General features: G+C 40.1%; 1 long non-coding RNA gene across 3 annotated transcripts; it reads left to right on the forward strand.

The window, feature by feature from the left end:
- Positions 1 to 4,660: 4,660 nt before the first annotated feature.
- Positions 4,661 to 14,217, forward strand: LOC106600730 (uncharacterized). Of its 3 annotated transcripts, XR_006769396.2 has the most exons (9): positions 4,661 to 5,744; positions 8,372 to 8,478; positions 8,650 to 8,683; positions 8,772 to 9,125; positions 10,875 to 11,037; positions 11,180 to 11,256; positions 11,367 to 11,551; positions 11,701 to 11,807; positions 11,935 to 14,217. It is a non-coding gene; the product is annotated as an uncharacterized LOC106600730 (long non-coding RNA). The 3 variants fall into 3 exon arrangements; XR_006769393.2 differs by having other exon boundaries at positions 11,367 to 11,807; XR_014391782.1 differs by having other exon boundaries at positions 4,661 to 4,848; positions 11,367 to 11,807.
- The last annotated feature ends 659 nt before the right edge of the window (positions 14,218 to 14,876 follow it).

Below are 14,876 nucleotides of genomic sequence, written 5' to 3' on the forward strand. Positions count from 1 at the left end.
AGTGGACAGTTTGATTTCACAGAAGTGTGATTGACTTGGAGTTACATTGTGTTGTTTAAGTGTTCCCTTTATTTTTTTGAGCAGTATATAAACACCATGGGACCACGCAGCCGTCATACCACTCAGGAAGGAGACATGTTCTGTCTCCTAGAGATGAACGTACTTTGGTGCAAAAAGTGCAAATCAATCCCAGAACAACAGCAAAGGACCTTGTGAAGATGCTGGAGGAAACAGGTGCAAAAGTATCTATAATCTAGAAAAAAGAAACGCAGACCTATAAAGGCGAGGTGCTCGCTAGCGGAGTAGAACACTAGAAAATAAAGGAAAGCCGCACACTCTAAGAGCTCAGATGCAAAAATTGAATAACCAACGTTTCGACAGCGAAGCTGTCTTCGTCAGGGTATCATGAAAAAGTATCATGCAAAAAGTATCTATATCCACAGTAAAACGAGTCCTATATCGACATAACCTGAAAGGCCGCTCAGCATGGAAGAAGCCACTGCTCCAAAACCGCCATAAAAAAGCCAGCCTACGGTTTGCAACTGCACATGGCGACAAGATCGTATTTTTTGGAGAAATGTCCTCTGTCTGATGAAACAGAAATAGAACTGTTTGCCCATAATGACCATTGTTATGTTTGGAATGTAATACCCTTGTTTGAACCAAGTATTGAGTTTATTTGTTGTAAGTAATTGGTATTATATTTAAAAGATGATTGAATTGCTCCTAAATTGTAATGTTGTTAATGCATTATGCTTTTTGAAGAAATATTTATTTAATGTATAAGTGAATAGTTTGTTTTACTTTGAAGTTTACATTTTGATCAATAAGGTCGCTTGTTAAGTTGTGGCCAATGGGAGTTGACCTGGTTAACGGGAGGCCTGAAAAAGAAGAGAGGGAAAAAGACGTTGATAAAAGGATGGACGTTTTACCTTAGGACGGTTGGTGAAGAAAAATTATAAAAGAAGACGACAGAACTAGAACAAAACCCATAACTACTAAGACATGAAGGGAAATACATATTTTATTTTATAAAAGAGTTGTTATAATTTTGTTAAAACTTAGTAAAGACTGAAGCCACCGTCTCGTCGTGGAGGTATTTGCCAGCCTTGAGGTTAGCCTAGCATCGTGTGACACCGGGAGATAATTGCTTGGGAAGCTTAACGAGTTCCTGTTCCCATGGGATATCGGTTACTGCTAAGGAGTACTGTCTGCATGGGTAGCTGTGCTTGCCTTGGACTTTGTGAGGAAACCTGCATGGAACTGCCATACTTCGCTGAGGGAATAAGTAGTGAGTAACCACAATGTGAGGTGCTTCTGGATATTTTTGGGTGTCGTCATTTTTTTTTTTTTTTAGCTCCAACGCGCTTAAGCAAACTTGAAATCATTTGGACACGGTTGTGCACGACTCATTGGGGTTTATTATTTTTTATTTATTTTGATGTTGTGTCTGAAAATGTATTTGTGTTTGAAAATGTTTTAATACACATATGGAACGTTATGTATGTTTCCTTGGTGGAGTCATTGATTGTTTCAATTTAATTTAATGCATGGGATGGTTTATCCTGATTCAATAAAAGAAACCTATAATCATTTCATCTGAAGTTAATACCCTATTGTCATAACCCTAGTGTAAGGGCTGTCTGAAGAGAGAGTGGACCAAAACGCAGCGTAGTTAGTGTTCATCATATTTAATTATTAAATGGAAAACTATACAAATACAAAATAAGAAACTGACAGCCAACAGTCCTGTCAGGTGAAACACTGAACAGAAACAATTACCCACAAAACCCCAATGGAAAAACATGCACTTATGTGTGACTCCCAATCAACCACAACGAACTCAACCACACACGGCCCAAAACAAAGAAATACAAAAACATAGAAAAATAACATAGAACGCCCACCCAATGTAACACCCTAGCCTAACCAAAATAAAGAACAAAAAACCCCTCTCTATGGCCAGGGCGTTACACTACCAACCCCCCCCCCCCCCCCCCCCCCCCCCCCAAGGTGCGGACTCCGGCCGCAAAACCTGACACTGAAGGGAAGGGTCTGGGTGGGCCTTCTTACGACGGCGGCTCAGGTGCGGGACGTGGCCTCTGCCCCACCCTTGGCGTCGCCCTCTTAGGTGGCGCACCTGGCCACGCCGAAGGTCTGGTGGGCGACCCTGACTTCGCCCGGCTGGCGGGCGACCCTGGTTGCGCCCGGCTGGCGGACGACCCTGGCTGCGCCCGGCTGGCGGACGACGATGGCTGTGCCCGGCTGGCGGGTGTCCCTTGCTTCGCCCGGCTGGCAGGCGCCGATGATTGCGCCCGGCTGGCTGACGACCCTGGCTGCGCCCGGCTGGCACATGACAGCCCGCTTGGAGTTTCCCACAAGGCACCTAAAGGACTCTCAGACCATGAGAAACAAGATTCTCTGGTCTGATGAAACCAAGTTTGAACTCTTTGGCTGAATGCCAAGTGTCACGTCTGGAGGAAACCTGTCACAATCCCTATTGTGAAGCATGGTGGTGACAGTATCATGCTGTGGGGATGTTTTTTAGCGGCAGGGACTGGGAGACTAGTCAGGATCGAGGCAAAGATGAACGGAGCAAAGCACAAAGAGATTATTGAAGAAAACCTGCTCTAGAGTGCTCAGGACCTCAGACTGGGCAAAGGTTCACCTTCCAACAGGACAACGACCCTAAGCACACAGCCAAGCTACATTTTCAGATATTATAAATTTGTAATTTTGTCAGAAAGTTAAAGCGTACTGTTAGCTAGCTAGCGAACCTTTGATTGCTGGCTTGCTAGCTAATGTTACATGTATGATCTGTGGAGTAATATTATTAGTATCTCAGAAAACCATTTGCATTGCTAGTTATAGCCTAATGTTAACTAGCTAGCTAACATTGAACCTTGTTGGTTAGCTTTAGCTACCTGCAGATTCATCCTACAGCATTTGATGCATTGTTACTTGCTATGGTTATGGTTCATTGTTTAGCTAGCTAACAAAAGACTCCACTTCGCCAGATGATTACATGACCCATCAAGTTAGCCAGGTGTGTCTGGGGGTGACTACGGCCATCTATTGTATTTCATGAACATGTGTACATGTCTAGACAATGGTGACCCATCCACTTAGCTAGATGTGGCTGGGGGGTGGTTATAGCATTTCTTTCACATGACCCATCAATTTAGACAAATGTGTCTGGGTAAGCATCTAATAATTATAAAATATTTATAAACTATTTTTATCCGGACACTTTCTATTTTTGATATTACTACTATGCAAATATGCAATTAACCATTTACACCTTTTGCATCCTGTGCATGTGACAAATAAACTTAGATTTTATTTGATATAGTGAGACGGTAATGTGATTAACAACATCACCTGCACCAAAGTCATATCGGGATATAGGCCAAGTGTATTTTCACCTGGAGTTTTTCCTTATTGTAGGCTACTTCTTTCACCACTTGTAGTCTTGAAATCCTTAAAGAGATGGGTGAGGCTAAGGCTTAAGAGGGTGTGAAAGATGCTGAATAGGTGTAGACAAAAAAATCGATCTGTGGTCACTGCAAGCCATTGCACAACTTTTTTGCACCTGTTTGACATAGGATCTGAAATTTGAAACAACTTGAAGCTGGGATGTCCCTCCTACCATTAATCTAAAATAATTTATAGATTTTAAACAAAAACAACGTTATGTTTGTCATAGAAGACAATATATAATATGAGACGAAAGGTGAGTTCCTAAAGAGTTCAGGAAGGCAAGCTAGAGCTCTGTGTGATGTTCACAGAGGTGGGGGCAGATGTTTTGATCATGAGAAATCTTTAGAAAATATGTACATTTTCTCCACACTAAACATACAAACATGTATTTTACAGTTATAAGGAAGGTGAAATCTTATAGTTAGTCATTTTATAATTTGATTATACTATATTTAGAAAGCATATTAGTAATCTCAAGCCTTATTCATACAGTTTTGTTGAATAGGAAATACGTCAAATAAGATTTCATATTTTCATCATATTTGTGCTGTGTACTTGAGCTTGTGTCCTCAAAAGTGACTACACCTCAGCAATTTCTAACTATTTTTACCAGAAAGGTGAGATTTTAAACTTTCTTGGTATATGCAGCATTACCCGTTATTGTTTATGGTCCTCTCATGATAAATAATTACTGTAGTGGATTACGTAAATTACATTTTAGATGGCATGTAGTTACATTTAAGATAATCTATTTGCATTTCTAAGTATGCGAAGAGGCACAGTCAAGTCTCAGTTCCTGGTAAAGTCAGGCTAGTTTCTGTGGAATTAGCGCAGGGAGAGATGTGGAGTTCAACATTGAAGTGAGGACAACAGCTGAAGAAAGAAGAAACCCCTGTGAGGGAGGCTAGAGGGGCGCGTCCCAACACTACTCCAACTGTAGTCTCATTTCACACACACACACACACACACACACACACACACCACACACACACACACACACACACACACACACACACACACACACACCTACCTATGAAGGTTCTGAACTCACTGAGTTACAATAACACCAATGGGAGGAACATACTCACTTCTTGCCCAGAAACAGACTGATTGTTTATACTAGAAATACAAGGAGGTGACTCCGCCTATTCGGAAGGTATAAATGCTTGTGTGAATTGTATGTGTGCTAAGCAGCTGTAGCATCCAGTTTGGGTATAATAAATCTAGTCTGAGCTTCCTTTTTTTTGTCCAACTGGAATTATACCAGAATTTAGAACCTAATATTTGTTGTTGTCGGCAGGATTCAGCACGATCTGCAGTCAAACTAAAGAGTCCGAATCAGTGTAACAGGAGCCGGCACAAAACAAGGTAGGCAATGTTCCTACACCTGTTACCACTCATTCTGACATCTTGGGGAGACAAGCCTGGATTTATTCCGTAGTCCCATGTACCGGCCAGTAGGAGTGTAGGAGTCCTAGGTGACATTGTCATTTGTGAGGTTTGTCCTAGATGACTATGGCAAATTATGTCTAAAAGGGTTTAGCCCCCTTATAGGTTAGACTAGGCACTAGTGTGTGCCTAGGAAGGTTTAGCAACATAGGTTAGACTAAGCACTGTGGGCACTATATGCTTAGGAGGGTTTAGCCCCCTAATAGGTTAGACTAGGAGTTGGAGTCCCCTAGGAGGATCGAGGGGAGTGGCCGTCCCTTAGACATGTCTGTTTAATTGTCTATATTGTCTGTGTGGTATATGGAGAAATTCACACATATGTATAATAGTACAATTTGTTGTAGAAAAGTAGTCCATGTTGAAAGTCTCTGTCGTGTGGTAATACCTGATGTATTAATAGCCGGAATGGGGTGTAGGTGTTTTCTGGCAGTAGTGTCGGTCAATGATGAGACATTGTCAGTAAGTGGTAATGTGTACAGTGATCGAAAGTTGCATGTAAGTTCTGGAGAAGATCCACATCCACGGTTGGAAAAGAACAGCAGTCTTAAGAAGTTATTTGAAAGTGAACAGTGTGTATTGGCTGTGGCGATCAATACGGAGGTTGGTTTGTGCCCTGTTGGGGCGGGTAATAGAGAACAATTGTGTAGCAATAAAATAATGTTGGTTGTCAATACTGGTAACGTGTGTTGTCGGCAACAGTGGTACTTGAGGCGTGACAGTGGTAATAAGACATTAGGTCTTCCGTATTCTCCATCTCAAGCATTTGGATTTGTGGGGACCGCTTGGGCTCAGTGCCTTCCTTGGCTATCTACCTGGTGAGTTTATTAAAAAGAGATACAGTATGAGTCAAGACAACATAAATAACATAAGAACCAGTGTAATAACAACCAACGCAAAGCAATAGAAAACAATTAGACCTAGCAAGCTAACTGGTTTCTAAGCTAGATTCACTTTCAATATATCTTAATATGGACCTGATTTTCCACTCTGTTGTACGCACAAACAGTGTCTGTAATAAAAAATGCAAGATTATTAGCTATAGCTAGAGACAACCTAGTACTCTTTCATTTACAAATCTCATGACGTGGCTATGAGACATGGCTATGAGATATACTGCAGTTAAGTATCTATGGGGATTTTTATTTAGCTGAGCTTGCTAACTAGCTAGCTAAGTTCTGTATTGGTAAAGCTAGCTAGCTACCTTATGCTGCTAATGTTAGCTAGCTAGCAGTTGCTGTGAAGTCACCTAAATTATTTGAAATAATGATTGAGGTAGCTATAGAATCTAGAAAAACAATTAACATTTAAGTGACTATAAATAAAGGTTAACTTACCTGTTTTTCACTGTCCAGTGGCACCACAAGTGGACATTTGATTTGTGAACTATCTCACATGTGCGCTACAGAAACACTGCTAACTAGTGATGGGTCATTCGCAAATTAATGGCTATTTTTGAACACATCTTTTTCGCATTGGTGAAAGAGACGTTCATTTGGCTCCCTGATTTGCATACTGCTGCTACTACTGCTTGTTGAGCTAAATTTTTGGGGGGATAATATGATGTATTTCCTATTCAACAAAACTGTATGAATAAGGCTTGAGATTACTAATATGCTTTCTAAATATAGTATAATCAAATTATAAAATGACTAACTATACATTTTCACCTTCCTTATAACTGTAAAATACATGTTTGTATGTATAGTGTTAGAGAAAATGTACATATTTTCTAAAGATTTCTCATGATTTTAGATTAATGGTAGGAGGGACATCCCAGCTTCAAGTTGTTTCAAATTTCAGATCCTATGTCAAACAGGTGCAAAAAAGTTGTGCAATGGCTTGCAGTGACCACAGATCGATTTATAAGCAAAAATGTTGTCCGGAACCAGTACCAGAACCACGCAGGTCCCCTAAACAGGGTCTTTACATCTAAGAGATTTTAATATACAGCAAAAACATATCTGGACATACAGACACTTTCTGTGCTTCCCTTTCTGTGCTTCCCTTTCTGTGCTTCCCGCTGTAATGACACTCTCCATCGCCAACATCCTAACCAATAAGTTATTACTACTAATAAGTGGATTATGCAATTATAAACAGGCTCATTATATAACTAAAACAGGCTCATGTCAAATAGTCTCCAACAAGTGCCTTCAGAAAGTATTCATATCTCTTGACTTATTCCATATTTTGTTGTGTTACAGCCTGAATTCAACATGGATTAAATATATTTGTTCTCACCTATCAACACACAATACCCCATAATGACAGTGCAAATATGTTGTTAGACATTTTAGCAAAAGTGTTTATTACAGAAACATCTAATTTACAGAAGAATTCACGCCCCTTTTCTATGACAGTCCAAATTGAACTCCGGTACATCCAATATCCTTTGATCATCCTTGAGATGTCACTACAAATTGATTGGAGTCCACCTGTGGCCAATTCAACAGTTTGGATATGATTTAGAAAGAAACACACCTGTCTATATAAGGTCCCACAGTTGACAGTGCATGTCAGAGCAGAAACTACAGTGCCTTCAGAAAGTATTCAAACCCCTTGACTTTTTCCACATTTTGTTACGTTACAGCTTTATTCAAAAATGTCTTAGAATAAGGCTGTAACAATTAATCTACACACAATACCCCACAATGACAAGCAAAAAACGTTTTTTAGAAATGTTTGCAAATTTATTAAAAAAGGAAAATATATATATATCACATTTGCATAAGCATTCAGACCCTTTACTGTGAATACTTATGTAAATGAAATATTTCTGTACTTCATTCTCAACAAACTTCTGGATAAAAAAAAAAACAACAACTGTAAAATCACCAGGAATTCATCTAAAAATGAATTCCCAGCTATTCCCACAAATAAAAAATATGAGATTTTTCAACTTGAATCGAACTCTGGACATTGAATTTGTATGCTTCAAGACAAAACATTTGTTGCACTCTCCATTGTGGTTAAGGGATTAGGATAAAAAAATTGTAAAAGGACAATTATATTGGACAATTTAGCCACTACAGGCATTATCCTCACAAAGGAGGGTGCACAAAGTATTGAAAACAGGGACCCGTGCCAATCATCTTTTTGAGATTTTGTTGTATTACTTGTTAAACAAAATCTCTTTATCTAAGCAATTGTATTAGTATAATACAATATAATATTCCTATTTTGTTAGCATACAACATAGCTCAGTATTTGTCTTTTTTATTTTATACAGTCTTTTTTGCTCTTCTTTATCAAGGGTACCAATAATTTTCGAGGTGACTGTAGATATATATTAATGATCATCCTCTCTCTCTCTCTCTCTCTCTCTCTCTCTCTCTCTCTCTCTCTCTCTCTCTCTCTCGCTCTCTCTCTCTCTCTCTCTCTCTCTCTGACACACACACTTCCTCCCTCTCTCTCTTTCACTCTCTCTCGCTCTCTTTATCAGACGTTCTTCAGGGGCAGCCCCACTTTATATCAGAGAATGAAGCTCTACATCGAGGACATGTGAAATCACGGCCATCTCACTCTTTGCGCTGGGCATGTGCTGCATTTGTGTGTATTTAGATGTATATGTACACGTGTTTCTGTGTGTCCGTGTGTCGATGTAAACAAGATGTTCTTATTTCTATTACTATTTTAAATGTATGTAGTTCTGTCCTTGAGCTGTTCTTGTCTATTAATGTTCTGTATTATGTTATGTTATGTTTTGTATGTGGACGCCAGGACGAGTTGCAGCTGCATCAGCAAAAGCTAATGGGTATCCTAATAAATACATTTATAAATAAATGGATTGTGTGCATGTGTGTCCCTGTGACTGTAACCAAGGCGTTTATTGTGTGTTCTAGAATGGTCCTGTGGTCCTATGAGTTTGGCCGTGCTGTATTGGCTGTGGACTACATGGCGTTTACCCTCCGTCTCACCTACATCTTCGCCACAATTAGTATCCAAAGAAAAGTGTCAAAACTGCACACACAAAAAAAAGTGTTGTAATTTTACCCGATTTAATATTATTTTCCCCTCCTGATTGGCAGACGAAAGACATGTTATTTTTCCTCTTCTTCCTGGCGGTGTGGCTCATGGCCTACGGCGTAGCCAATTAGGAGCTGCTTTCCTCCTACGACCTTGGTCCTGGTTGGATATTTCGCAGTGTTCTACAGGCCATACCTCCACATATTTGGATAGATCCCTATACACAAAATGTACGTTTTTGTAGGAATGTGGTTTGCATGTGTATGTAACATAGTACATTCCCATCTAGCTATATTAAAATGAATGCACTAACTGTAAATCGCTCTCGATTAGAGAGTCTGCCAAAGGAAATGTTTTTTTATATACAGCACCAGTCAAAAGTTTGGACACACCTACTCATTAAAGGGTTTTCTTTATTTTTCCATTTTTCTACATTGTAGAACAATATTGAAGACATCAAAACTATGAAATAACACATATGGAATCATGTAGTAACCAAAAAAGTGTTAAACAAATCAAAATATATTTCATATTCTTCAAAGTAGCCACCCTTTCCCTTGATGACAGCTTTGCATACTCTAGGCATTCTCTCAACCAGCCTTGAATTCATTTCCAATAGTTTTGTAGGAGTTCCCACATATGCTGAGCACTTGTTGGCTGCTTTTCCTTCACTCTGCGGTCCAACTCATCCAAAACATCTCAATTGGGTTGAGGTCGGGTGATTATGGAGGCCAGGTCATCTGATGCAGCACTCCATCACTCTCCTTCTTGGTCAAACAGCCCTTACAAAGCCTGGAGGTGTTTTAGGTCAATGTCCTGTTGAAAAACAAATGATCGTTCCATTAAGCGCAAACCAGATGGATGGCGTATCACTGCAGAATCCTGTGGTAGCCATGCTGGTTAAGTGTGCCTTGAATTCTAAATAAATCACGGACAGTGTCACCAACAAAGCACCCCCACACCATCACACCTCCTCCTCCATGCTTCACGGCGCGAACCACACATGCAGAGATCATCCGTTCACCTACTCTACATCTCACAAAAGACACAGTGGTTGGAACCAAAAATCTCAAATTTGGACTCAGATTTCCACCGGTCTAATGTCCATTGCTCGTGTTTCTTGGCCCAAGAAAGTCTCTTCTTCTTATTGATGTCCTTTAATAGTGGTTTCTTTGCAGCAATTCGACCATGAAGGCCAGATTCCTCCAAACAGTTGATGTTGAGATGTGTCTTTTACTTGAACTCTGTAAAGCATTTAATTGGGCTGCAATTTCTGAGGCTGGTAACTCTAATGAACTTATCCTCTGCAGCAGAGGTAACTGTGGGTCTTCCTTTCCTGTGGCGGTCCTCATGAGAGACAGTTTCATCATAGTGCTTGATGGTTTTTGCGACTGCACTTGAAGAAACTTTCAAAGTTTTTGACATTTTCCGGATTGACTGACCTTCATGTCTTAAAGTAATGATGGACTATCATTTCTCTTTGCTTTTTTGAGCTGTTCTTGCCATAATATGTACTTGGTATTTTACCAAATAGGACTATCTTCTGTATACCATCCCTACCTTGTCACAACACAACTGATTGGCTCAAACACATTAAGAAATTCCACAAATTGACTGTTAATAAGGCACATCTGTTAATTGAAATGCATGTTAATTGAAATGCATGAGGTAGTCCAGCTGACTACCTCATGAAGCTGATTGAGAGAATGCCAAGAGTGTGCAAAGCTGTCATCAAGGCAAAGGGTGGCTACTTTGAAGAATCTCAAATATAACATATATTTTGATTTGTTTAACACTTCTTTGGTTACTACATGATTCCATATGTGTTCTTTCATAGCTGTGATGTCTTCACTATTATTCTACAATGTAGAAAATAGTACAAATAAAGGATTGAGTGGGTGTGTCCAAAATTTGACTGGTACTGAATTTCAATATCTTGAAATTGTCAATAGATATCGCATTCCTACCCCCTCCTCCAGGTTTGGTGAATGGACCAACCAGACCCTCAAGACTGCCATGGGCAAGTCCCTTGATTGCTACCAGAAAGGGTGGGAGAAAAACCTGAAGGTAATTCTCTTTGCTCACAACAGCAGCATCCAGGCCTCCACCGAATACGGACGGGAACTGCAGCTGTTGACTGAGGTAACAATGCAATTGTATATACAATTATTGCATAAACTCTAGTCTTTCTAATTTCTGATTGACTTTGTGTTGTTGTTTGTCTGTTATTATTTTTGTATAACGTACTTTCACGTCACTGAAACCCCACCTGATGTGGTGGAAGTTGTTGAACCAGATCAGAACGCCTTCAAGGACCACCTTCAGGCACGGACTGAGAAGGATGTGGAGGTTTTTGATCAGGTAAAAATGATTGTCCGCTGTTAATTTAATTTTCTGGCCTTCCAAGCGATATGTAAAAAATGTATTTGTAACATGAAATATAATTGCATTTATTCCTGTTATCAATCAAGGTTAGACTGAACATGGACAGGGCGAAGGAGAAACAGAAGGAGAGCTACTGGAGCAGAATCAAGAAGGGGACCAAGTGCTTCGACATATGGGCAAATTACTTGGTTTGGAAGAAGGACAAAAAGAAGGCGAGACCTGGGAAACCTCGCAGCTCTTTCGCTCCTAGATGGGGTCACTATCTGATAAAGTGAATATAAAAAATCTTGGTGGAAGCCAACAATCTTCTACAGTTGGAGCAGTTGGATGGTCGGCCACTGAAAGCACTGACTTCAGTGAAGCCCAATGCTGAGCATATAAAAATGTACCTCTTCAATTTACCTCTCCAAATGACTTTAGGACCATCGACTGTCCGAGATTCTCAGGAGGTTTGGCATCCACCAGAACCAGTGAGTTTGAATCAGTCTGATTCTCTGTGCTCTGAGTCGGAGGTGGACCAGCTTGAGGTAGGCTATACATTACATATCTCCCATTTATAACACTGCACTAATCCATCACATTTTCCTGTGTGTTTGCTTACTTACGTCTCTATCTCCTACCCTGTTCCCTTTAACTCGTGCTCCTGTTCTCCAGGACCTATGGGTTCTGCCCAACACCCAGACGTGGATCCACCTGATGTCCTCCATTACCAACCACCCTCCAACTTTTCATTACATCATCTACAGTTACTGTTGTTGTCATTATCTGCAAAGAAAGTTTTCTTGCTCTATCACATAATATGTGAGATACACAGATGAACTAAAAACACTAGCACTACAAACACTCAGAACAAATAGAGAAGCAGTGCCTGCTTTTTGCAGACTCCCTCTTCAAGTCCCCCTTCCAAGACTGGCTGCCTGTTGAGAACAAGTGACAGGCAGAACCTCCCATTCACACAGCAAGCACCTCCTCTTTATTCCACACACAAGAATTCAATATTATAGTCTATGATTGCCATGTGAGTGTACAAAAACAATTAATGACACAACTGTACTAAAAACTATCAAAGTTTATGTATTTAAATATTGCCAGGTTGGTTTTCACAGGTGTGTCACAAGGTGCTCATTATTGTAAGTTGTAAGGTATCATTTGATGGTATTTATTTGTTCCACATTATTCATTGTTGTATTTTAGGACCTACAATAGATACACTAACTCAGAAAAAAAAGAAACGTCCTCTCACTGTCAACTTCATTTTGAATGGCCCTAGCCCTCACCCTCCGATCCGACAGGTCCCAGATGTACTCAATGGGATTGAGATCCGGGCTCTTCGCTGGCCATGGCAGAACACTGACATTCCTGTCTTGCAAGAAATCACGCACAGAACGAGCAGTATGGCTGGTGGCATTGTCATGCTGGAGGGTCATGTCAGGATAAGCCTGCAGGAAGGGTACCACAATGAGGGAGGAGGATGTCTTCCCTGTAACGCACAGCATTGAGATTGCCTGCAATGACCACAACCTCAGTCCGATGATGCTGTGACACACCGCCCCAGACCATGACGAACCCTCCACCTCCAAATCGATCCCGCTCCAGAGTACAGGCCTCGGTGTAACGCTCATTCCTTCGACGATAAACACAAATCCGACGATCACACCTGATGAGACAAAACCGTGATGAGTGATGAGTGCTTTTTGCCAGTCCTGTCTGGTCCAGCAACGGTGGGTTTGTGCCCATAGGCAACGTTGTTGCCGGTGATTTCTGGTGAGGACCTGCCTTACAACAGGCCTACAAGCCTTCAGTCCAGCCTCTCTCAGCCTATTGCGGACAGTCTGAGCACTGATGGAGGGATTGTGTGCTCCTGGTGTAACTCAGGCAGTTGTTGTTGGCATCCTGTACTTGTCCCATAGATGTGATGTTTGGATGTACCGATCCTGTACAGGTGTTGTTACACGTGATCTGCCACTGCGAGGACGATCAGCTGTCTGTCCTGTCTCCCTGTAGCTCTGTCTTAGGCGTCTCACAGTACGGACATTGCAATTTATTGCCCTGGCCACATCTGCAGCATGCCTAAGGCACGTTCACGCAGGTGAGCAGGGACCCTGGGCATCTTTATTTTGGTATTTTTCAGAGTCAGTAGAAAGGACTCTTTAGTGTCCTAAGTTTTCATAACTGTGACCTTAATTGCCTACCGTCTGTAAGCTGTTACTGCCTTAGCGACCGTTCCACAGGTGCGTGTTCATTAATTGTTTATGGTTTATTGAAGAAGCATGGAAACAGTGTTTAAACCCTTTACAATGACGATCTGTGAAGTTATTTAGATTTTTACCAATTATCTTTGAAAGACAGGGTCATGAAAAAGGGACGTTTATTTTGTTGCTGAGTTTATATGCGGGAATTTTGCAAATACGGGCCTTTTTGTGCTCAGGGTTAGATTTTTAAGGTAAAATGTCAATTACATATTTTTTATTTCGCCGCGATTAAGTAGAAACTAAAATAGCCTTTTTTTCAGCTTTAAAAATGTTTTTTTATTTTTTATTTTCTTAAGCATTTCATGTATGGATTTCACTGTTTTGCACTGTTTTTGTCCTGTCTCTACAGATTTTGACATTCTTCAATGTATTACACTTTCAAAATCTTGATAATTACAAAATATTTAATGCACCTGTTTCCATTAAATAAATGGAAACAATATACATATTAGATGTGCATAAGCCATTTGTTACTTTTTTTTTTACACAAAATGCAGTTGTCTCTAAGTATTGTGCCATTAACCCCACGACAAGCAAATGACATGATAATAACCTTTTTGCAAAAGTTTGGGAACTTGGTTACCATGTATATGAATAGTGACAGGGGAGCACGTGGATGTCATGGAGGGGAATTCCAATTATGATGCCAGGAAATTATTGAAAAATAAAGGTAAATATGACTTGAGAGGATAATGTTTTTATTGTACGTCATTACCAAATAGGCTATAATTTCATCAAATTATGTTTGATTTTTAAAAATTATGTTTCAATTATGTGTATTTAGAATACATTGTATGCTAGTTGTTTAACTGGAGTAGGCATGCTAGAATCCCTGCTATTTATGACCAAATACTGTAAAAATGTAATTCCCACCACATGTCATTACCACCACATAATGAACTGTGATGGTAAGGACAGAATGTGGTGGTAATGACAAAATGTATTAGTTCATACATTTTTACTTACCTTAAGACCTGAAAAGACAAACAAATTACATATATGATCATGGTTAAGTTGAAATTGAATAGTTATTTGTTAAGAAGGATGAGTGATTTTTTATGTCTATTTATTTGACTTACTATGGTTATTAATGACTTTAATTATTTTTTAATGTTTCTATAAGATGCCCCCTAAATCAACCAAGGAGAGGACAAGGACTAACACTATATTTACAAAAGTATGTGGACACCCCTTCAAATTAGTGGATTTGGCTATTTCAGCCAAACCCATTGCTGAAAGGTGTATAAAATTGAGCACGCAGCCATGCAATCTCTATAGACAAACATTGACAGTAGAATGGTCCACATTGAAGAGCTCAGTGACTTTCAACGTGGCACCGTCATA

The sequence above is a fragment of the Salmo salar genome, chromosome 03 (assembly GCF_965601325.2).
Source record: "Salmo salar chromosome 03, fSalSal1, whole genome shotgun sequence".
In the NCBI taxonomy this organism is placed as follows: Eukaryota; Metazoa; Chordata; class Actinopteri; order Salmoniformes; family Salmonidae; genus Salmo; species Salmo salar.